Below are 24,263 nucleotides of genomic sequence, written 5' to 3'. Positions count from 1 at the left end.
GTAAGGAAACAGAGGGTCAGAGAGGATGAGTGACTTCCAAGGATACACAGAGATTTGACCTGAGGACTGGGGGTCCTCACGTGTATACCATGATATCAGGCTTTTCCATGAGTTCGGCCCTCCCAGTGACAGCTCCTTGTCTCGAACTCCTTTGAGAGTTCCAGATTCTGGTTCTCATTGCTTTGGATCAGTGTTTGAAATGGTTAACACTGAAAGTGGCCAATATTGATTTTGTTGAAATGGACATCTAGGTCCCGTATTTAACCAGGCAAATATTGAGTCATGTACTCCTGGAACTTTCATCTCTTCTCAGAAATGAAGACTTTCTCCATCCTCAGTAGATAAGGCTTCTGCTCCTGGCAGGCTCGGGTTCACAAGGTGCCATTTATTAAGCACCTGCCATGTTCCAAGGCATGGTGGGATCCTTTCTTCTAACCTTATAGCAATTCTGTGAGGTAGGTGGTTTTGTACACATTTTACAGATAAGGAAGCTGACACCCAGCGCGTTCGTGTAATTTGCCTAGGGTTATACTGATGGCCAGTGAAGCTGGGATCCAGATTCGTCTGACTCCAAGGCTGGGTTTGCGGGAAATTTAGCTCCACTCTTCCAAATGGGGCCTTGTGTGTGGGCCTTCCATCTTAGTCCTGATCCTCATCTCATGAGTATGTGGGGGTGGGTAGGGAGTGGGGGTGCACCTAGGTTGTCTTGACCTCTGGACCTTGAATCAAACCTGAGTTGGGATTCTGGCTCTTTCTCTTAATAGCGGAGTGATTGTGGAGAAATCCACAGCCTCATTTGTAAAATAAATTAGAGAATTATAGCATTGTTTTGATCGTTAATCAAGTACTTGGCACAGTGCCTGGCATGTAATAGTTGCCCAAGAAGCAGTGACTACTATTTGTTTGTTGGTCACGTACTCTCAGGGAGTAGAGAAGAGGGTTTTGGGGATGGGCGGGTCTGACCCCGCACCTACCCCCTGACACAGCTGAACTGGCACAGCACCATGTCGGCTCAGTAGCTCCCTTCCCTGCTCTGAAGCTTTTGATCTGCTGTCCACTGAGCCCCTGGTGAAAGCCAGACTCTCTTACCTGATGCCATTCTTCCCTGTGAGGCCTGAGGCTCCCTTTCAGCTTCACCTCCTGATGGTCAGCTTTGGCCCCATGCCTGGGCTGACTTGAGCCCCTCTGTGGTCTTTCCCATCTGCCAAGGCTTCTTTGATCCCAGGCTGGATTTGAATCCCTCCTCCTGGGCTCAGATCCTTGAACACCTTCTTTTCAAGAAGAAAGCACTCACTTATTTGGTAAAGGAAGATGACCCACAGGCCCTGACCCAGAGGTAAATGGGCCACAGGCTCTGGCAACACAGAGGTAACTAGATGGTTCAGGTGCTCACTCTCTAGTGAGAGGAGCAAAGTAAACAGTGCGTTAAATGTTTTGTCTTTGACTTCTCATAGTATTTAGGATGATTAGAATCTTGAGGGCAAAAAGAGTGAGTACCAGTTACCTCTGGGCCACTGTTCTGAGCTCACAGTTACCAGTGTCTTGGTTGAATTGATTGATCTGAACAGATGTGATCAAAGGTAAGCTCACAGTTCTGGCACCCCCAGGCCAGCACTGGTGGGGAGGTTAGAGGGAGAGTGGGAAGCCCAAGGGCACCCCTCTCCCTTCTGTGGCCCTCTCTTCTATCCCTCCATCTTCCTAAGTCACATTCTATGACTGAGTCAGCATGCAGGGTTTGGCACTTTTTTGATGACTTGCTATTGGCTTCTAGGGAGGGACGCACCCTGGGCTTAGAGCCAGACATTCCTGGGCCAATCATATTACCTCCCCCAGCCTTGGTTTCCTCTTGTATAAAATGTTCAAACAGTAGACTCGACATTCATATGAGAGTTCTCTGGAGATCTTTGGAAATGCTCCAAAGCATGTTCATCGTTTTTACCAAGTTCTCATTTATTGGTGGTAGTCCTGAGGTGAGGTGTTCTGCTCTCATTTGATGGATAAGGACATCAGGCACATGCTCCTAGAGCACAGGGTTTCCCCCATTTATGCAGTGAGCCTTAAGCGATCTGTGTCCTGAGCTACTTAAGTGATCTGTGTGCTCTATTGATTCCATGAATATGGAGCTGTAGGCATTTGTAAGTCTGTTAAAATAAATTCATCATTGGGTATAAACTTCCCTTAACACAGACTAGCAGTCTGGTTTCTTTGGGAGCTATAGCTCACAAAGTGAAAGTCACTTAGTTGTGTCCGACTCTTTGTGACCCTATGGACTATACAGTCCATGGAATTCTGCAGGCCAGAATACTGGAGTGGGTAGCCTTTCCCTTCTCCATGGGATCTTCCCAACCCAGGGATCAAACCCAGGTCTCTTGCATTGCAGGCAGATTCTTTACCAGCTGAGCCACAAGGGAAGCCCAACAATACTGGAGTGGGTAGCCTTTCCCTTCTCCAGCAGATCTTCCCAACCCAGGAATTGAACTGGGGTCTCCTGCATCACAGGTGGATTCTTTACAAGCTGAGCTATCAGGGAAGCCCTACAAGCAAGCAGTTATTTCTATCATGACCTGAAGGTTATGGAACCCCCCTGCGCCCTGAGTCATGGTCTGGGGGTGAGTTCTCTTGCAGACTAAGGGGCTCAAATAGTCAAAATCCCAAATGTTGACTCTGTAAATGCCGAAGGTCAAGTGTCAGGACAACAACCATCCAGGGCTGCTGATGGATTCAGTCAGATGGTAAGTGTCCTGCCCCTGAGTGTGCCCTGGGCTCAGAACTATGGCACAGATACTTTTCCTTTTTCACTAAGATCATTTGCTTCTGGGGTTAGTTGGCTCTGCTGTGACTGAGAGCGTGTAAGTCAAACAAGATGAACATCTGAGTACGGGAATTAGGAGCACAGTCAGACAATTCTGGATTTACAACTTGGCACTGCCACTCACTACCAGAAGCCCTCTAACTTCTTTAAGATTCAGCTTCCTTATCTGTGAAATGGAAATGATAGCAGTGCCAGCCTCAGAGTACAGTGAAAGGAGGGAGATCTGGGGGTGGGATTAAGCAGTGAGTGCTGATATCTGATCTCTAAAGTAAAAGATCCAAACCTTCCATCTACCAACACAGGCGCAGATATCAAGTGATCAGTGTGTATGTGAGGTGGGCAGGGAGGCAGATGTGAAAACCCCCAGAAAACCAGCTTTTGCCTTCTAGAAGGGACTGACCATGGGACAACAGCAGAGTGAAGTGTGAGCCTTCCTCTGGGACCACTCTGTCCAGGAGATGACTTTTCATACCACTGCTGCCTGTGTCATCTGGCGATCACACTCAAGGTCACATATGGGAGGAGAGAAAGTTGAAAGGTGCACTTTGATGCAAGGGTTCATAACAGATATGAGTTATTCACATCTTCACTTTGGTCAGGGAGCCCAGAGTTAATGACGTTTGACCTGAAAGTCTTGGAGATTTGGATTGAAGCTGAGGCCCTGTCACCCCACCTCCTCAGTAACTCTGGCCCATCATGGGCAGCGAGTTCCCTGGACTATGGAAAAGCCTGTGCTAAGTAGGGACTTAAAATGTCTGAGCTTCTGTGTTGACCCATCAACCATGTCCACCTTCGCTGAACTGGCATTGCCCCTGCGCCACCCTGAAATGCCTGGACCTTCTCCTGTTTCACCCAAGGACACACCCCTGTGAATGTCACATTCTTCAAGGCCTCTGCTGCTGCTGCTAAGTCGCTTCAGTCATGTCCGACTCTGTGTGACCCCATAGATGGCAGCCCACCAGGCTCCCCCGTCCCTGGGATTCTCCAGGCAAGAACACTGGAGTGGGGTGCCATTGCCTTCTCCAATGCATGAAAGTGACAAGTGAAAATGAAGTCGCTCAGTCGTGTCCGACTCTTAGCGACCCCATGGACTGCAGCCCAGCAGGCTCCTCCGTCCATGGGATTTTTCAGGCAAGAGTACTGGAGTGGGGTGCCATTGCCTTCAAGGCCTCAGTCAATGTTTATTGGTTCAGACCAGTTAAATCAGAATCTACTGAGGAGAATATTAAGCATCGAGCTGTATTTTTACTGAAGTATAGTTAATTTACAATATTGTGTTAGTTTTAGGTGTGTAGTAAAGAAATTCTACATGTATATCTATATGTACATACATTTTTTCCATTATAGGTTATTATAAGATGTTGAATATAGTTTCCTATGTTATGTAGTAAGTTCTTACGGCTTATCTGTTTTATAAACAGTAGAGTACATCGGTTAATCACATCCTCCCAATTTATCTCTCTACACATCTTCCCCTTTGGTAACCATTAGTTTGTTTTCTATGTCTGTGAGTCTGTTTTGTAAATAAGTTCATTTGTACTATTTTTTAGGTTCCACATATAAGTGATATTATATATTTTTCTTTCTCTGACTTTCTTCACTTAGCATGATAATCTCTAGGTCCATGCGAGGCGTGTTGCTGCAAATGGTAATATTTTATTCTTTTTATGGCTGAGTAATATTCCTTTGTGTGTGTGTGTACACAAACATACACACACACCACATCTTTATCCATTCATCTGTTGATGGATACTTAGGTTATTTCCGTGTCTTGGCTGTTGTAAATAGTGCCACTCTGAACATTAGGGTGCATGTATCTTTTTGAATTACAGTTTTCTTTGGATATATGCCCGAGAATGGGATTGTTGGGTCATATGATAACTATTTTTATTGTAGTTTTTACCATTTTCAATATGGGCTGCATCAAGTTACATTCCTACCAACAGTGTTACCTTCTTTCTACAACCTTTTCAACATATGTAGGCTTCATGATGATGGCCATTCTGACTGGTATGAGGTGACATCTCATTTTAGTTTTAACTTGCATTTCTCTAATAATTAGCTATGTTGAGCAGTTTTTCATGTGCCTGTTGGCTATCTGTATGTCTTCTTTGGAGAAATGCTTATCTTCTGCCCATTTTTTAAAATTGGATTATTTGTTACTGAGTTGTATGAGTTATTTGTATATTTTTGAAATTAAACTCTTGTTGGTTGCATTGTTTGCAAATATTCTCTCCTATTCTATTAGTTGTCTTTTTTACTATTTTTTTTTATGGTTTCCTTTGCTGTGCAAAAGCTTATCAGTTTCATTAGGTCCAATTTGTTTATTTTTGCTTTTATTTATATTTGTCTTGGGATACTGACCTAGGAAAACATTGCAATGATTTATGTCAGAGACTCTTTTGCCTATGTTCTCTTCTAAAAGTTTTATGGTATCATGTCTTATATTTAGGTCTTTAAGCCATTTTGAGTATGGCATAGAGGTGTGTGCTAACTTCATTGATTTACATGAGGCCATCCAACTTTCCCAATATTACTTGCTGAAGAGATCGTCATTTCCCCATTATATATTTTTGTCTTCTTTGTTGAAGATTACTTGACCCTAGGTGTGTGAGTTTTTTTCTGAGCTCTCTGTTCCGTTCCATTGATCCATATGTCTGTTTTTGTGCCAGTACCATACTATTTCGATTACTGTAGCTTTGTAGTATTGTCTGAAGTCTGGAAGGGTTATGCCTCCACTTCAGTTATTTTTCCTCAGTATTGCTTTGGCAATTCTGGATCTTTGGTGTTCCGATATAAATTTTATTTGTCCTAGTTCTGTGAAAAATGTCATGGGTAAGGCATCTGTACTTTTAAAATGCTTTCTAAGTGCTGATAATACTCAGGCAAGAGCAGCAGTCTTCTAAGGAGTTCCCTTCACCGACATCAAACTTCATGGCTCTGGGATTTAAAAGTGAGGACCCAGGAATCAAACCCAGGTCTCCTGCATTGCAGGCAGATGCTTTTACCTCTGAGCCACCAGGGAAGCCCCTTCTGGGGACAGACTTGATCAAACTCTTTCTCTTCTGTGTTCTCTTTGCTTTTCTCTTTGCATGGTGCCCTGATTGGCCTTGAGATCAATTTGCTAAGATGAGAGGGGTAAACAGTCATCACCTTGGTGATGTTAAGGAGAGGCCAATCACTTCAGTGATTCTGGTATTTAGGAAATGTTAAAGAACTCTAGCCCTGAATTTCTCCTGTCCAACAGGTAAAACTACTTGGGGGGAAATTGGAAATGGCCCCTGACACAATCCCCAGTGGTGGGGTTTCTGGAGGAAATTAAGTTTAAGACAACATTTGCAGACATCATTGTTCTCACTAAAGATACACTTAAACTGGGGTTTGAAGAGTGAGATGTAGGTCATCACACCTTGTTTCCAAGATTTAAGACAAAATTATTAAGCTTTGTTTTTTCGGTAGCACTCTTTCCCTCCTGTGTTGTTGCCATTTAGTTCTCCTTTGCTCTTTAGTGCGTGAGAATTCTGGGCAGCTAATTACCCTGCCCATCTATCACAGCACTGCTGTTCTGTCCCCAGGGAGTGAGCATCTTTCTGATATAACTGCTGCTGTGCAGTCAACTGCTGAGAGCTGAGGTGATGAGGAGGGAGGCTTGTGTCTGTTTGATCTGTGAGTAAGTGAAGTCGCTCAGTCGTGTCTGACTCTTTGTGAACCCATGGACTGTAGCCTGCCAGGCTCCTCCATCCATGGGATTTTCCAAGCCAGAATACTGGAGTGGGTTGCCATTTCCTTCTCCAGGGGATCTTCCACACCCAGGTATTGAACCCTGGTCTCCTGCATTGCAGATAGACTCTTTACCGTCTGAACCACCAGGGAAGAACAAAGTGAAAGTCGCCCGTCATGTCCGACTCTTTGTGAACCCATGGACTATACAGTCCATGGAATTCTCCAGTACTGGGGTGGTTAGCCTTTCCCTTCTCCAGCGGATCTTCCCAACCCAGGAATCGAACCATGGTCTTCTGTATTACAGGTAGATTCTTTACCAACTGAGCTATCAGGGAAGCCCTGTTTGTTCTGGCAATCAGTAAAATTCTGGTTTTACATTGCTATTTTCCTAATTTTTAAGCATTTAGGAGCCAGATTCTTCCAGATAGAGTGCCTAAATTTTGCCCAGTTGGGTGCAGATGGGGGTAGTTTTTTAAAAAGCACTCTTCCATATCTGGTTAACTGGCAGAACCTGTTTTTTAGGAGGCCAGCTGAGATCAGAAAGTTATGATTTTATTGGGGTCAGTTTCAGGTCATAGACAAACCAGAATTCCTTGCCCAGGGTTTCCTGAGACCCATCAGACACTTCAGGGTTCAAAAAGTCAAATGGGAGAAGCATATTTGTGCCAAAAAACCTGCTCAGACCAAGGAAATCATCAGAGTTTCTTTGTTTCAAGCTCAGCTTGTGTCATCTGATTATACTAACAATGACAGTCTCATGCTGGTCAGAACCTCTTTTTAAAAAAAAATTATTTATTTTTAATTGAAGGATAATTGGTTTACAATATTGCTTTGGCTTTTGCCATACATCACCATGAATTACCTATAGGTATACACATATTCCTCTCCCTCTTGAATCTCCCTCCCACCTTTTCCCACCCCTCTAGGTTGTTACAGAGCCTCTGATTGGCAGCAACATCCTTATCCATTTGATGAAAGTTTTGTGAAAGTGAAACTTGCTCAGTTGTGTCTGACTCTTTACAACTCCATGAACTATACAGCCCATGGAATTCTCCAGGCCAGAATACTGGAGTGGGTAGCCTTTCCCTTCTCCAGGGGATCTTCCCAACCCAGGGATCGAACCCAGGTCTCCTGCATTACAGGCAGATTCTTTACCAACTGAGCCATAAGGGAAACTCTGTCCATTTGGTAACAAACAAGAACACAAATTATTTGTTAAGTTTGGTTGACAAGAGTTTTCAAAATTTGGTAAACAAATAAAAGGCACTAGAGGTAGAAGAATTTAGAAACTGGTGGCTTTGGCTAAATTAAGGAGAACTGTTATTTTACTATTCTAATGAAATGCTGAGATGAAGAGAGAATTGTGTGGACAATGAAAAATCTATAGCTAAGAATTCTAATGAATTCTCAGAATTCTACTTAGACCAGCAGAAATAAATATATAAAGTCTGGTGGGTTACAGTCCATGGGGGCGCAGAGAGTCAGACACGACTGCACAGCTAAGCAGGCACACTCTACCTAGGGGCTCATTTAGTTACAGTAAGCAAACAGGTGTGACCTAAATCACATCCCTTATGATTATACAGTGGAAGTGAGAAATAGATTTAAAGGACTAGATCTGATAGATAGAGTGCCTGATGAACTCTGGACGGAGGTTTGTGACACTGTACAGGAGACAGGGACCAAGACCATCCCCATGGAAAAGAAATGCAAAAAAGTGAAATGGCTGTCTGAGGAGGCCTTACAAATAGCTGTGAAAAGAAGAGAAGCGAAAAGCAAAGGAGAAAAGGAAAGATATAAGCATCTGAATGCAGAGTTCCAAAGAATAGCAAGGAGAGATAAGAAGGTCTTCCTCAGTGATCAGTGCAAAGAAATAGAGGAAAACAACAGAATAGGAAAAATAAGAGATCTTTTCAAGAAAATTAGAGATATCAAGGGAACATTTCATGCAAATATGGGCTCAATAAAGGACAGAAATGGTATGGACCTAACAGAAACAGAAGATATTAAGAAGAGATGGCAAGAATACACAGAAGAACTGTACAAAAAAGATCTTCACGACCAAGATAATCACGATGGTGTGATCACTGACCTAGAGCCAGACAATGTGAAGTCAAGTGGGCCTTAGAAAGCATCACTACGAACAAAGCTAGTGGAGGTGATGGAATTCCAGTTGAGCTATTTCAAATCCTGAAAGACTATGCTGTGAAAGTGCTGCACTCAATATGCCAGCAAATTTGGAAAACTCAGCAGTGGCCACAGGACTGGAAAAGGTCAGTCTTCATTCCAATCCCAAAGAAAGGGAATGCCAAAGAATGCTCAAACTACCGCACAATTGCACTCATCTCACATGTTAGCAAAGTCATGCTCAAAATTCTCCAAGCCAGGCTTTAGCAGTACGTGAACTGTGAACTTCCAGATGTTCAAGCAGGTTTTAGAAAAGGCAGAGGCCCCAGAGATCAAATTGCCAACTTCTGCTGGATTATGGGAAAGCAAGAGAGTTCCAGAAAAACATCTATTTCTGCTTCATTGACTATGCCAAAGCCTTTGACTGTGTGGATCACAATAAACTGTGGAACATTCTGAAAGAGATGGGAATACCAGACCACCTGACCTGCCTCTTGAGAAACCTGTATGCAGGTCAGGAAGCAACAGTTAGAACTGGACATGGAACAACAGACTGGTTCCAAATAGGGAAAGGAGTACATCAAGGTTGTATATTGTCACCCTGCTTATTTAACTTATATGCAGAGTACATCATGAGGAACGCTGGGCTGGAAGAAGCGCAAGCTGGAATCAAGATTGCCGGGAGAAATACCAATAACCTCAGATATGCAGGTGACACCACCCTTATGGCAGAAAGTGAAGAGGAACTCAAAAGCCTCTTGATGAAAGTGAAAGAGGAGAGTGAAAAGGTTGGCTTGAAGCTCAACATTCAGAAAACAAAGATCATGGCATCTGGTCCCATCACTTCATGGGAAATAGAAGGGGAAACAGTGGAAACAGTGTCAGACTTTATTTTTTTTTTGGCTCCAAAATCAAAATCATTGCAGATGCTGATTGCAGCCATGAAATTAAAAGACGCTTACTCCTTGGAAGGAAAGTTATGACTAACCTAGACAGCATATTAAAAAGCAGAGACATTACTTTGCCAACCAAGGTCCGTCTAGTCAAGGCTATGGTTTTTCCCGTGGTCATGCATGGATGTGAGAGTTGGACTGTGAAGAAAGCTGATCACCGAAGAATTGATGCTTTTGAACTGTGGATCTGGAGAAGACTCTTGAGAGTCCCTTGGACTGCAAGGAGATCCAACCAGTCCATTCCAAAGGAGATCAATCCTGGGTGTTCATTGGAAGGACTGATGCTAAAGCTGAAACTCTAATATTTGGCCACCTCATGCGACGAGTTGACTCATTGGAAAAGAGTCTGATGCTGGGAGGGTTAGGGGGCGGGAGGAGAAGGGGATGACAGAGAATGAGATGGCTGGATGGCATCACCGACTCGATGGAGGTGAGTTTGAGTGAACTCCGGGAGTTGGTGATGGACAGGGAGGCCTGGCGTGCTGTGATTCATGGGGTCGCAAAGAGTCGGACACGACTGAGCGACTGAACTGAACTGAACTGAAACAAATAGAACAAATAGATTCAATTCTTATTCACCTTGCCCAGAAGTGACACCTCCTATTTTTGGTCCCATTTTATTGCTGATAACTAGTCACACAGTCTCAGTTCCACCTTGATGCAGGATGTGTGTTTATGTGCATGCATACACACTTCCTGAAAAATATCAATATAATCTCTGGTTGGGCCACCACTTTAAGCAGCAACTCTAAAAAGCACGTCTTTGGTAGGGTGGCAGCCATCACTGACATGAAGAAACTGGAAAATGAGTCATTGCAGAGTTGAGTGGTAACTCAAGTGACCTAAATTAAGTTTGAGAAGACTTGCCTGGCGGTTCAGTGGTTAAGACTTCATGCTTCCAATGCAGAGGCTGTGGGTTCCATCCCTGGTCTGGGAAGTTAGATCCCACTTGCTGTGTGGCACAACCAAAAAGTGAAAAAAAAAAAAGGAATTCCTGATCTGAAAGAAATGGAAGCCCATTACAGGGAGGTTTCTGGAGGCCAGGACATAGAGACTACTTCTTGAAGGTATTGTGGTTAGCTGAAGGCAATATGGTATCAAGGATTCTAGTCTGGGGACAGAAAGTTTGGGTCCTGAAGTACAGACGAGGGTGAAGTTTGCAGACTGAGAAATGGAAGAGGTGGAGATCAGCGCAAAGTATAAAGAAGTGTCAACAGAAATTTCCAAAATGGTCACTGGCAACTCTAGTTGACCTGGTAAAGCAGGGGCGCACCAGTAAACACACTGAGTAGAGGGACATGTATTGGATAGCAGAACCAGGCTTACAAGTTAGAACAGGCTGGCTCACACCCCATTCACAATATCTTAAGCTTGACCATTTACAATATCTTAAGCAAATGGCTTAAACTCTTTGAGCCTCAGTTTCTTCACTCATGAAAGAGAATTGTTAATACCCGCCCCACTTGGTGGTTGCAAGAATTAAATTTGGTAACGCAAAATGCGAGTGCCTGGGAAGAATTCTAGATCCTGGGTTTTCCTCCCCTGGCTTGTTGCAGTAGCCTCTTAAAATGTCTTTCTTTTTTTTAATCTTCCCAACGGACCACCCACACAGTTGATTCTCAATGTAGCAGCCAGAATGATCCCTTTCAAACCTAAGTCAGCCAAGTCTTACATAGAGTGAATTCGAGTTCTTAGCTAGAGTTCTTATACCAGCGGAAACCCCTCTGTCATCTGTAGTCACCACTTCCCTGCCCCCTCCTGCACTGTTCTCCTCTTTGCCCTCTCTCCCCAGGCCTCCATGCTGGTCTTCAAGCAGGTCAAGCATGTCTGTACCTAACAATTGTTTGGTCCTCCATCTGGAACCCTTTTCTCTAAAAAATCTGCCTGAGCCCTCCTTCACTCCCTCTGATATTTGCTCAAATGCTTTTCAGTGAGGCTCTCTCTGCATATCTAATTTACAAGGGATCTTCTGCCCCCCAGTCCCTACTATCCCTCTCTATCTTCCCTGCTTTAATTTTCTATCCACTTACAAAGCACAGTGTATGTCCTTATTTTGTCTTACTCTCCACTTATCCTCTCACTGGGCCGCATATTCTGGGGTGTGAGATTTCTGGCTGGTTTCTGCACTGTCATAGCTCCACTTTGGCTCACGGTAGAAAATGAGTACTTGCTGAATGAATGAACCTATTATGAGTATTGGAGTATGTTGTTCTTTAAGCTCTGCAACGTAGAGACCTCCCTGTTCACTTCCCCACCCCAAACTCCCTTAGATGATCAGGATTTAGCCCCTCTTAGAATATCAAAACAGTGGGAGGATCATTGAACTTGAAACCACTGCATCTCAAGAAGCCTTGGAATCTAACACTAAGTTTACAGGAAACACAGAGCAAAGGGGAGTAAGTTGATACCACAAGGAAGTCTCAACCAGATTCAGTATGCGGCATATTCCACAGGACAAATGACTTAGTTTTTTTTAACAAATGTATGTCATGAAAAAGAAAAAGAAATAAAGGAGTAGGGAACTGTGTATCATCCAAACAAAATGTGCCCACCTTGATGGGATCCTCATTCAAGGAATTTAGTGTAAAAGACATTTTTGGGAGAATTGGCAAAAATTTGAAAGTGAGATGGCTATTGGATGATAATGACATTGTGGTCATGTATGTACATACACAGAACCTAACACGTAGGGGTTGGGGAATTATACAGAATTCAGCTCCACAGAAAATGATTTTGAGGGCCTGTGTTCTTAGTTCTCCCAAAGAGGGTAATAGCTAATACTATTCTAGATGCCAAAGTGTGCTGTGCTAAGTTGCTTCAGTCATGTCCAGCTCTTTGAGGCCCTATGGACTATAACCCACCAGGCTTCTCTGTCCAAGGGATTCTCCAGGCAAAAATACTGGAGTGGGTTGCCATTTCTTTCTCCCAAGATGCCAAGGAGGTAAGTTAATTCATTACATAAATGGATGTCTTAAGATATGAAGACTTAATTTTCTCATGGCACCCCAGTTAAGAAGAGCTGGTGTGGGGAACTGACACGAAGCCTGGCATTTGTTTTAAATTACTGGAGTGTGAGATGGATAAAACAAGGTTGGCAAAATACTGATAATCTTTCGATCTGGGTTATAAAAACATGGAGGTTCTTTATGGTGTTTTCTATCCATTTTTTTATGTGTAAAAGCTTCCGTAATAGTCACTACAAACTTAATTTTTCAAGATGAGGAAGAGGTGAAACAGTTCTTCTTTCTCAGGAGGAAAGAGGCCTTTTTTTTTTTTTTTCTCTCTGTGTCTCTGTGGGGTGTGAGTTGGGGTGTGAAGGCAGAGACGTAGGTCCCTTGCTTGGGAGGAGCATTGTGTCTGTTCAGCCCTCCTTGCATGCCCTTTTGTTCCTTCCTCCTTGGCTCACCCCTGACTGATGGAGAGGAGCAGACTTGTCTTAGCTGGTAAGAGTGGGGAGATGGTTTTTGGGGCTGGGGCTTCTGCCGCTGGTACTGGGAGGTGGGTGTCATACAGAAGGAGAGCTGGTGGGCTGTGAAGTGCTTACTTTCCACCAGGCACCTATTGAATTGGAAGGCAAAAATTTCTACAAATATGTGTCCACTGAAGACACAGGACGGAAGACAAATCACACGCAAATGGCCTGTGATTTTTTTTCCCTTTGTCCACTCTCTTAGTCCTGAGTTCAGAGCTCCCCTCACCTGTTCTGAGAGGCTGGCTCTGGCCTGGCACCATGGAGTAGCTGCCCTCTCTGTGGTGGGGTCTCAGTACCCCTCACAGATAAAGTTCTGTTCTCCATGTTTTAGGAAACCTGAGGGAAATGTACTCAACCATTTCACAGCCTTCTCCATTAGTGCCTGCCTGGCTGGGAAAAGATCTAGTCTCCTTTAAGAGACCATTTTGTTTGTTTGTTTGCAGTCTGGGTGTGGGACAGGCAGGAATGAAGGCCCGTGTATCTTCAGGGCTCTGATCTGGCAAGACTCCCCCCCCCCCCTGCCCACCAGGCAAATACTCGTCAGTGCAGCCACTGAGTTACTTGGTGAGTCTCTCATGGTTTCCTTTCACTCCCTCCTCAGAGTCACCAGCTACAGGTTGGTTTCCATTGCTTATCACGTTTCTGATTTTTTCTGTCCTTTTGAGTAAAACTGTGACTTGTCAGAAGTGTTTTGACACAACGACCTAGGTTCTGACCTCTGCTGGCTCCCATGCAGTGGAGCTCAGTGGTCGGGACTTGAAACACTGTCTGACGGCAGCCTGGACCAGCTCTGCTGGGGACCCTGGGAGGTGAACCAGCTGCACACACCTCGAGCGCTACCGATGCTGCTGGGATTAAATGACCTTCACTCAATTACAGGACCTTTGCGTTTTGTGTTGATGAAGTATTTCAGTTCAGTTCAGTTCAGTCGCTCAGTCGTGTCCGACTCTCTGTGACCCCATGAATCACAGCACGCCAGGCCTCCCTGTCCATCACCAACTCCCGGAGTTCACTCAAACTCATGTCCACCGAGTCGGTGATGCCATCCAGCCATCTCATTCTCTGTCATCCCCTTCTCCTCCCACCCCCAATCCCTCCCAGCATCAGACTCTTTTCCAGTGAGTCAACTCGTCTCATGAGGTGGCCAAAGTATTGAAGTTTCAGCCTTAGCATCAGTCCTTCCGATGAAGTATTTAGCACATGGTAAAATTACGATAATTATTAGCCAGAACAGAGTGATGAAGTCTATCAGTAGATTGTCAGCACAACCCTGGGGACGCAAATTTTAAAGTATTGTTATCCATACTTCACAGATGAAGACACAAGTCTTACAGATGATGGCAAAACTGGTCTAACATCGTGCAACATCTGACAGATAGAAAAGTCAGGATTTGAATCTGGGCTTTTGAGATACCAGAACCCGAGCTCTTTCTCCAAAGTTGGGGCTTCTCAAACTAGTGGTGGTGAAGGACAGGATTTCTGCCCTAACCTCTCCCACATCCATAGTTTTTAAAATACAATAAAAAGGAGTTACTAGCATAATGAAATGAAAATGACATTTAAAATATTTTTAAAGTTACTATTAGACTCAACAGGCATAACATTACTCTTTCAAATTACTGTAAAATTCGATTACACTCAATTTCTATGCTTTTCCCATCCTGGATCTTGATAAAGCTTTCTCAGACTAGCACTTCTGTTGGCATCAGAATCACCTGGGGTGCTTGCTAAATGTGGTTTTCCTAGCCCCATCTCTACTTGGATCAGAATGACTGAGGGTAGAATTCAGGAATCTACATTTTAACAACTTATTTCAATAGTGTGTTCTAAATCTGATCATCATTGTTCTCTGCGGTGCTGCTTCCTCTCTACAGATTATAGAGGGTACAGTAACAAGTGAAGTGAATATAATGTTTATTTTAGTCTCCCAACCTGAGCCATACTCTTCTTTTTAGTTTGTGTTTAAGTATTAGAGACTTCCTTTCTGCAGAAGCTCACCAACAGAACATGTTTCTGAACTCAGTTTAGTTTATGTCAGTGTCAACAAAAAAGTATAGTCACAACCTGAAAGTAGAGAGTTATTTTATTTAGTGGGAATGTTTAAGACTCCGAGCCTGGGAGACAGCATCTCAGTAGCTTTGAGAAAACTGCTCCAAGGAGGCAGGGGAAACGTCAGGCTGTATAAGTTGGCAACAAAGGGAGGGGGCAGTCTGAACATCAAAGATCAGGAATCAAGTTAAGGAATGTAGCATTCTACCTACAGGAAGATGCAAGCCTCTGGGCTCACTGAATTCATTCCTTCATATGCACCTCAGCTATCTGGGGCCAATCCTGTCTCCTTGTTCACCTTGCTTCTTGCGTTCCCCAGCTCCTCAGCAATCACTATGAGGGGTGGCAGCATTCACTGGATGGTGGTTTGGGGAACCCTCATTCACATTTGGAGGCCAGAAATCGCTGATGGCTGTGACATTTCTTGTTGATTAATATGGCAGGAAATATTTTCATTTCACATCAGCAAATGTGTTTTGGGTGCAAACTACAGACTGAGTAGATGGGGAACAGGTCACAAGGTGCCCACATCCAGGAGAGAGGGCGTATCAGTGGAACACAGTCCAGAAGCTAGGGCACTTCTGTGTGTAGAGGTGGCCGAGAAGAGGGGGAACCAGTGTCAGAGACAGCTGAGGAGGAATGAACAGTAAGGGGAGAAAACCAATGTGGGTTTTGGAAGCTAGAAAGGGGATGTGACCAATTGTGTAAAGTATGGCTGGTGGGCTGAATAAAACAGACAGCCCTGAGCATCTGACTGGTAGCATGGAGTCATGGAGGTGTTTGGGACGTGGCAAGAGCAGTCTTACAGAGATGAGGGAGGCTTCATGGAGGGGCTTCAGGTGAGAAGGGGAAGAGGGAAATTGGAAACAGTGACTCCAGATAGTTCTTTCAAGCAGTTTTACTGTAAAGGGAAAAAAAGGTCTAGAGCTTTCATTGGAGGGACAGGGAAAAGGAGGTTATTTGGACCTCACGTGGTGGCTAAATAGGCAACTTCTGTAATGTCCTGTATCTTTTCTCAGTTAATTCCTCCAGTAAAACAGAAACACTATTGACCATAACTTTTTTGTTTTCAAGCTCTTTGAAACTCTCCTTAATCTCAAATGATGTTGTCTAAGAAGAGTCTGCAAATCACCCTCATTCCTTACATAGCTTAGTTTGAATATATTTGAACAAAACAGCATTGCATTTTTTTTTCATATTTGCTTTATTTTTGGCTGAATTATTTTAAAGTAAATTTCATTTCTACTTCAAATACATAGTTTTTTTCTAACACAATCACATATATAATCATGATAATCCTATTATACCTCGCAAAATTAACTGATTTCTTAATATGATACCTAATCTATATTCAGATAACCCAGTTTGTCGCCAGTGTTGCTCTCTTCAAACCAAAGGTCTACAGACTGCATGTGATTGTTGTCTTTTTTAAAGCTATTTGGTTTTTTTTGTGTGTGCGTGCCCATTGACTTGATGAAACTAGTTCAGTTGTTCTATAGAGTGTCCCACTTTCTGGATATATCTGATACATTAGGGTGTCTTTTAACTTGTTCTTCTTTCTCTTGTATCTCCTAAAAAACTAGAATTGCATATACAGATTAGACATCTTGGATAAGAATTTTTCATAGGTGTGCTTCACATTGCCTCACTTCGGAAGGCACAAACTATTGAGGCCTTTAAACTAACCATCGTTAGTGATGTGAAGACTGATCTGGGTCAGGCGGTGGTTGCTTCAGTGAGGAGAGTTTTGTGTTTTTTTTTCAGATAGGAAAAATAATAGCATGCCTATATGCTGATGATCTTTGACAGAAGGCTATCTATTGATGCAGAAGAAAAAAAGAGGGATTTTTAAGAACGTCCTTAAGTAGACAAGAGTGTGTAGAATCTTTGGAAAAAGGTGGGTGGAGGAGAAGGTGGGTAGCAAGGTGAGCAGTAGGCAGTGTGGCCTTCACAAGGTTGTCATGAGGATGAAATGAGTGGGTGCATGTGGTGGAGCTCCCAGCACTGAGCACAGGCTCAGCAAGCGTTACTGGTTTTCATTTTGAGTCTATATGAATCTAGATATCAAAGCTTAAACCACTGAGTTTATTTTTGCAAGTAGGTTGATTGCTCTTCATTTTAAGACCTTTCTAGCAGGCAGAGTTGCTCACACAGCCACATTAAACCTGGGGAAGTGGTGAATTTCCTGTCACTCAGAACGTTCAGCAGCAGAATGAACATCTGCCAATGACAGTGCTGTAAAGGGGACTCCAGCAATTGAAGGTGATGGGTATGGAGATGGTGGGGGTGATTCCAGAAATTGAAGGGCATGGGGAGAGGGGAGGAGAGGTATCAGAGCTAGATTCTTTCTTTCATTCAAACATGACTGAGCACTTCTCAGTTATGGCACAGAGCCTGGCTAGGTGCAGGGGGCCAGAGATAGATCTTACAGGCTGGGACAGACCTGCAAACATGTGGTCTGGTGAGAGCCAGCACAGGCAGGGCAGAGCTGTGATGATCTCTGTGGTGTCAAGAAAGGCTTCAAAGTCCAGGGGCACTTGAGCTAGTAGAGGAGGTTCAGGGGGGAGGTTGTGGTCCCATGTGAACAGGGTAAGAAAGGACATTTCAAGCAGAAGGAGCTCTCTGGACAGGACTGCAAATGCATGGAAGAGCATGAGCATTTGGAGTGCTACAGCTGGGTTACTCTGGGCAAATCACTCTTCTTGTTTCAGTCTCCCCATTTGTAAAGTGGGGATAGCAGTGGTATCCTCTTAACCATGGGATGGTGAGGAGTAAATGAAGTGATGTGGATAATTTTTGTCACAGTTCCTATTGCAATCCCTTTGGGTGTTTTATCTAACTTGATTATTTAAATAATCTATGAGATAGGCTCTCATCCATTTTACAGACTGAAAAAAGTGATTCCTAGGGGGTTGAACAGCTTGTCCGAGGTCATGTAAACTGGTGAGAGGCAGTTTGAACTCTTTCCCAGCTCAGTCTAATTCCAGAGTCCTTACTCTTAAGCTACAGTCAGTGCTTTGCATGTAGCTAGTATTACACACTTGGTAACTATTATTGTCATGAGTGCTAAAGTGTCTCTCCCAGAGAGTCGAGAATTCTATTACTGCTTCTGTAGCTGGTTGAAGATCACCACTGGGAGTATCTCATGACCAGCAGTGACTGTTTTTAGAAGGCCCTCACCACCTACAGTACATATAGATCAAGTTATACCACTTGTTGGTTGATTTTTAGAAATCAAGAATCAAGAGTGATTTTTAATCTTCTTAGAGGGCAAGTTGTTCCAAGTAAATGTGATGTGAGGGAGGAAGAACTGGGTTTGCTGCACTCCTCTGATGTCTGTGCAATGAACCCAGACACAGGTCTCATGCCCCAGCATTGAGGGGGTGGCAGTGAAGTGGCAAATACAGGTGAGAGTGGCATCCTAAGTGCCGGGACTGCCCAGAGTGTTGTCTGGGAGGCTGCTGAGCAGGAACCCTGTCCACAGTGGTGCCTGAGGTAAGCATAGACCTCTAAAGGACAGGCAGCACTTCCCTCCCTCATTCTTTCATTCAACAAGTAGTCCTTGTTTGTTGTCTCTTTGCGATCCCATGGACCACAGCCTGCCAGGTTCCTCTATTCATGGTGTCGGGGGAGTTTGAAATTTCCTCGGTTCTGTCTTGTCGCAACAAAAATTTGAAGCGACAAATGGGCCAGTGTTACAGCCCCTTGTAATATCCTCGGATGGACCAGTGTTACAGCTCAGTTTTATTTCTAAAGCAAAGGAAAATACATCCTCAAGGCGTGAGGGTGGTTCCACCCAAAAGAAGAGAAGAGAAGCCCCCAGCCCAATTTTGGCTCCTCTTTTTATATGTTTTTTCTCCTCCCCCTGGGCCTGCCCTATGTAAATTGGGCTAGCCCGGAATGCTGTTTGTTTTACCTGAGGTCCTCACTCGGTCCTGGACCTTACTTTGTTCTATTTTTGTGGGCTTTTCCCTTGTCTTTTAGCCACTGCCATTCTGGACTCCTTTTTCCTGTTCTAACTACCTAACAGTGGGATTTCCCAGGCAAGAATATTGGAGTGAGTTGCCATTTCCTCCTCCAGGGGATCTTCCTGACCCAGGGATCGAACCCATGTCTCATTGAGTATCTCCCATATGCCAGACATGCATCTGGGCACCGAGGGTAGTACTGAAGAACCAGCACTCACAGGGTTCACATTTTTAGTAGGAGGAGACAAATGGTAATCCAATAATAATATGAATGCTTGCATAATCACAAACCCCCCTCCCTCGCCTCAGAGGAAACGTGTACAACATGAAAAGAACGCTAGCTATCAGAGGCAATTTTTGGACTATACCAGGAGGCTTCTAGGGAGCCAGTGCTTCTCTAAATAGATAAGAGGAGCCCTGACTGTTTTTGACAAAGAGCAGGATGGCACCTCTCACTTCTGTCCTGTCCATCATGCCCAGGATCTGCCTGCCTGCCTCCTGGTCATGAAAAGCTCAGACACCCCCAGCCTAGATATTTGGATATGTAGAACTTTTAGTCACAGTGATGTATGTACAGGTAACATTTTGTTCCACTTTCTTTGTTATAATATTTTAAGCTTTTTATTTCATGTTGATACTTAAAATTCATACACCATTATGAATATATTCTACCTGATTGTAAGTACCATAGTTTAATTATTTCACTATTGTTGTAAGCTTAATTATTAATTTTAGATTTTTTTCACCATTATAAATCTCTTTGAAACTGAAAGCTGTTTTTTCTTTTTGCACATGCAAATTGCTTCATAAAACTCATTCTTTGTCTCATGAATCTTCTTCCAATTCTCACCAAAGCTGTGTAAGGTAGGGAATTATCTTATATGTGAGGAAATAGAAATATACAACATTTTCCCCTTGGAACTATTTATTCAATCTCATTTCCTGGAAGTACAATAATTTGGTTCATAGTCATAAGCTCTTAATTCTTTGGTGTGATTACTTTCAAAAAAGTTAAATTAATTTCTACTGCTCTCTTGAAATATACCAATTTCATTATAATGTGCTTGTCAATGAGTATTATTATTTTGAAAACTACTGGTTAAAGTTAATTTTATAAATGAGTATCTTAATGTTCCAGTTACCTCTTTTGGGTTTCTCTCAAGAGTAATCATAATTTCATATGTTCATTAATGGTATTTTCTGTTTTGTGATTTGTTTGCTCATGTTGACTGCCTTTAAAAGTCACCTTTTAAAAAAAATTTTAATTGGAGGCTAATTACTTTACAATATTGTATTGGTTTTGCCTTACATTGACATTAATCCACCACAGGTGTACATGTGTTCCCCATCTTGAACCCCCCTCCCACCTCCCTCCCCATATTATTCCTCTGGGTCATCCCAGTGCACCAGCCCCAAGCATCACGTATCATGCATTGAACCTGGACTGGCGATTCGTTTCACATATGATAATATACATGTTTCAATGCCATTCTCCCAATTCATCCCACCCTCGCCCTCTCCCACAGAGTCCAAAAGACTGTTCTATACATCTGTGTCTCTTTTGCTGTCTTCATACAGGGTTTTCGTTACCATCTTTTAAAATTCCATATATATGCATTAGTATACTATATTGGTGTTTTTCTTTCTGGCTTACTTCACTCTGTATAATAGGCTCCAGTTTCATCCACCTCATTAGAACTGATTCAAATGTATTCTTTTTAATTGCTGAGTAATACTCCATTGTGTATATGTACCATAGCTTTCTTATCTGTTCTTCTGCTGATGGACATCTAGGTTGCTTCCATGTCCTGGCTATTATAAACAGTGCTGCGATGAACACTGGAGTACATGTGTCTCTTTCACTTCTGGTTTCCTCGGTGTGTATGCCTAAGAGTGGGATTGCTGGGTCATATGGCAGTTCTATTTCCAGTTTTTTAAGGAATCTCCACACTGTTCTCCATAGTGGCTGTACTAGTTTGCATTCCTACCAACAGTGTAAGAGGGTTCCCTTTTCTCCACACCCTCTCCAGCATTTATTGCTTGTGGACTTTTGGATAGCAGCCATTCTGACTGGCGTGAAATGGTACCTCATTGTGGTTTTGATTTGCATTTCTCTGATCATGAGTGATGTTGAGCATCTTTTCATGTGTTTGTTAGCCATCTTTATGTCTTCTTTGGAGAAATGTCTGTTTAGTTCTTTGGCCCATTTTTTGATTGGGTCGTTTATTTTTCTGGAAATGAGCTGCAGGAGTTACTTGTATATTTTTGAGATTAATTCTTTGTCAGTTGCTTCATTCACTATTATTTTCTCCCATTCTGAAGGCTGTCTTTTCACCTTGCTTATAGTTTCCTTTGTTGTGCAGAAGCTTTTAATTTTAATTGGGTCCCATTTGCTTATTTTTGCTTTTATTTCCAATATTCTGGGAGGTGGGTCATGGAGGATCCTGCTGTGATTTATGTCAGAGAGTGTTTTGCGTATATTCTCCTCTAGGAGTTTTATAGTTTCTGGTCTTACGTTTAGATCTTTAATCCATTTTGAGTTTATTTTTGTGTATGGTGTTAGAAAGTGTTCTAGATTCATTCTTCTACAAGTGGTTGACCAGTTTTCCCAGCACCACTTGTTAAAGAGATTGTCTTTTCTCCATTGAATATTCTTGCCTCCGTTGTCAAAGGTAAGGTGTCCATAGGTGTGTGGACTTATCTCTGGGCTTTCTATTTTGTTCCATTGATCTATATTTCTGTCTTTATGTCAGTACCATACTGTCTTGATGACTGTGGCTTTGTAGTAGAGCCTGAAGTCCGGCATGTTGATTCCTCCAGTTCCATTCTTCTGTCTCAAGATTGCTTTGGCTACTTGAGGTTTTTTGTATTTCCATACAAATTGTGAAATTATTTGTTCTAGCTCCGTGAAAAATACCGTTGGTAGCTTGATAGGGATTGCATTGATTCTATAGATTACTTTGGGTAGTATACTCATTTTCAGTATATTGATTATTCCAATCCATGAACACAGTATATTTCTCCACCTATTAGTGTCCTCTTTGATTTCTTTCACCAGTGTTTTATAGTTTTCTATATATAGGTCTTTTGTTCCTAAGTATTTTATTCTTTTCATTGCAATGGTGAATGGAACTGCTTCCTTAATTTCTCTATTTTCTCATTATTAGTATATAGGAATGCAAGGGATTTCTGTGTGTTGGTTTTATATCTTGCAACTTTACTATATTCATTGATTAGCTCTAGTAATTTTCTGGTGGAGTCTTTAGGGTTTTCTATGTAGAGGATCTTAAAGCCTTTAAAATCGTCTCATTTTTAAAGGCTTTTACTGTGAAACTTTCGCACACCTTGAGTATTATTTTCCTTTTTATTGCAATATTTTTATTGTATAGAAGTTGGAATTTTCATGCAGCTATTAAGTTTTCCTTTGTTATTTTTCAACATTCCATCAGAAGGAAGAAAGCTGACAAGTATAGGGTTCTATTTTTAGCTTCTAAAACATATTTTTATAATTTTTTCTAACTCTAGTAAGAGTAATGCATGTATACTTTAGAAATTTTTCGATATACAAAAATTTATAAAAAATGAAAATGCTCATTACTCGTTATTCTACCTTCCAGGTACGTGTGTGTGTGTATACACACACACATATATATTGGTGTACTCTTTCCTCTTTCTCACATTTGAATTAAAAATTTTTTTTTCTGAATTTCAGGTAACATTATACTGATAGAACTTTCATATATCATTAAATATTCTTTGATAATAAATGACTTTTAAAATGTCTGTTTAGACCTTTCAGGTCATTTCGGATGAACTGAATCCTGTCTTCCTAAAATTGTTATTTATATATGTCCAAACCAGCGACTAAACAATTCTTTCTTCCCAGGTTGGTGTATGGTGCTTGCTTCATCTTTTTGTCATGTTCTTATTAGTATTGGACTATTTCTAGGATTTCTATGCTGTTTATGAACCCAGAGCATTGCACCTGTAATTGACTTTTGTCTCTCTTTTTTTTTTTCTGAGCCCTTGGGTCTTCCTGAATTGAGCTCCCACATTGGAGCTCCACATTGAGGGCCCACATTGGAGTTTGGCAGAGGTCCCTGTCTATCTTTTTAATCTTTAACCTTGCTCCTCTTGGAAACTGGTGCTTCTCTCTGTTTTACCCTCTTCTTTGTAGATGGTTTTTGATCATCCTGAGAAGAACGAGCCTTGGCCTCCAGACCCAGTAAAATAGACATCCATGGAGAACAGTGCTTGTTCTTGAGGACCTGGAGGGTTTGCAGCCCAGGAGGATTAGCTAGAAGCAGGTAAGGAACACCTGGAGGAGTGGGATGTGGAAGCAGCATAGGGGTCCATACTCTGTTTAGGAGAGGCACAGTGGAGTGCGCTGGCAGGAAGCCACAGGGGCTCAACATCTGGCTACAGCTTTGCTGTTTTCTTCATGTTTTTTTATTTTTTTTTTCAGTCCCTAGTGTTGATAGGTGATTTGCCTATTTCTTATAAACTATAAATATAAGATTTAAAGTTATTCTGTAATTCAATCTGCCTTTTTAAAGCACCTACTCTGGCCAAGCCCTGCATGTGATACCTGGCATGTTGTGATATAGTGATATAAATGGGGAGCCCTCCTTTGGTATTTTCTTTCTGTTGGTTCAGTGTTGGCTTATAATCTGTAGGTGATATTCCTCTAGAAGCCAGGTGGGGGTTGTTAGTGTTCATTGATAAGTCCAATCAATTCAAAAATCCTTTATTGAATACCCACTGTGTTCTAGGTGTGAGGGGGCACTGGAATTTCAGAAATGAGCCAGGAGGAGTCTCCCTCTAGCAGGGGGTCAGCATGAAAAGCAAACATTACTAGGACTTCTCTGGTGGACCAGTGGCTAAGACTTCATGCTCCCAATGCAGGGGGCAGGGGTTTGATTCCTGGTCTGGGAACTAAGATCCCACATGTTGTAGGGCATGGTCTAAAAAAGAAAATCAAAAGCAAGCATTACTAAATACTAGAGACAAATAGCAGGGAGCAAGAACAGCAGGGAAGGGGAGGTGGCCTCCATAGGAGCCCAGAAACAGAAAGGCTGTTTGGTTGCCAGGCAAATGGACAAGAGGAGAGATTCCAGCAGTGCAAAGTTCTAGAGAAGTAAGAAGGCAATCAGAGAAAT

The 24,263-nt window shown here is 42.6% G+C and overlaps 1 protein-coding gene across 11 annotated transcripts in view; it reads left to right on the top strand.

Annotated features, from left to right (window-relative positions):
- The window catches only part of ST6GAL1 (ST6 beta-galactoside alpha-2,6-sialyltransferase 1), a 144,298-nt gene that overhangs the window by 76,565 nt on the left and 43,470 nt on the right, over positions 1–24,263 (top strand). For 5 of the 11 annotated variants that reach the window (XM_055408408.2, XM_055408426.2, XM_055408399.2 and 2 more), the window contains one exon: positions 23,282–23,411. The exons of 2 other annotated variants lie outside the window; for them this stretch is intronic. The gene's annotated coding sequence lies outside the window, so the exon portion shown is untranslated. Of the gene's footprint in view, positions 1–12,906; positions 13,059–13,557; positions 13,652–17,281; positions 17,399–23,281; positions 23,412–24,263 lie in introns of those variants that run through there. 4 more of the 11 variants (XM_088838360.1, XM_055408417.2, XM_088838362.1 and 1 more) reach the window with 4 other exon arrangements.

The sequence above is a fragment of the Moschus berezovskii genome, chromosome 1 (assembly GCF_049115385.1).
Source record: "Moschus berezovskii isolate FMDL1 chromosome 1, NW_MosBer_1.0, whole genome shotgun sequence".
Classification (NCBI taxonomy): Eukaryota; Metazoa; Chordata; class Mammalia; order Artiodactyla; family Moschidae; genus Moschus; species Moschus berezovskii.
The sequence above is the reverse complement of the archived record's forward strand: the minus strand, read 5'-3'. Positions and strand labels throughout refer to the sequence as shown.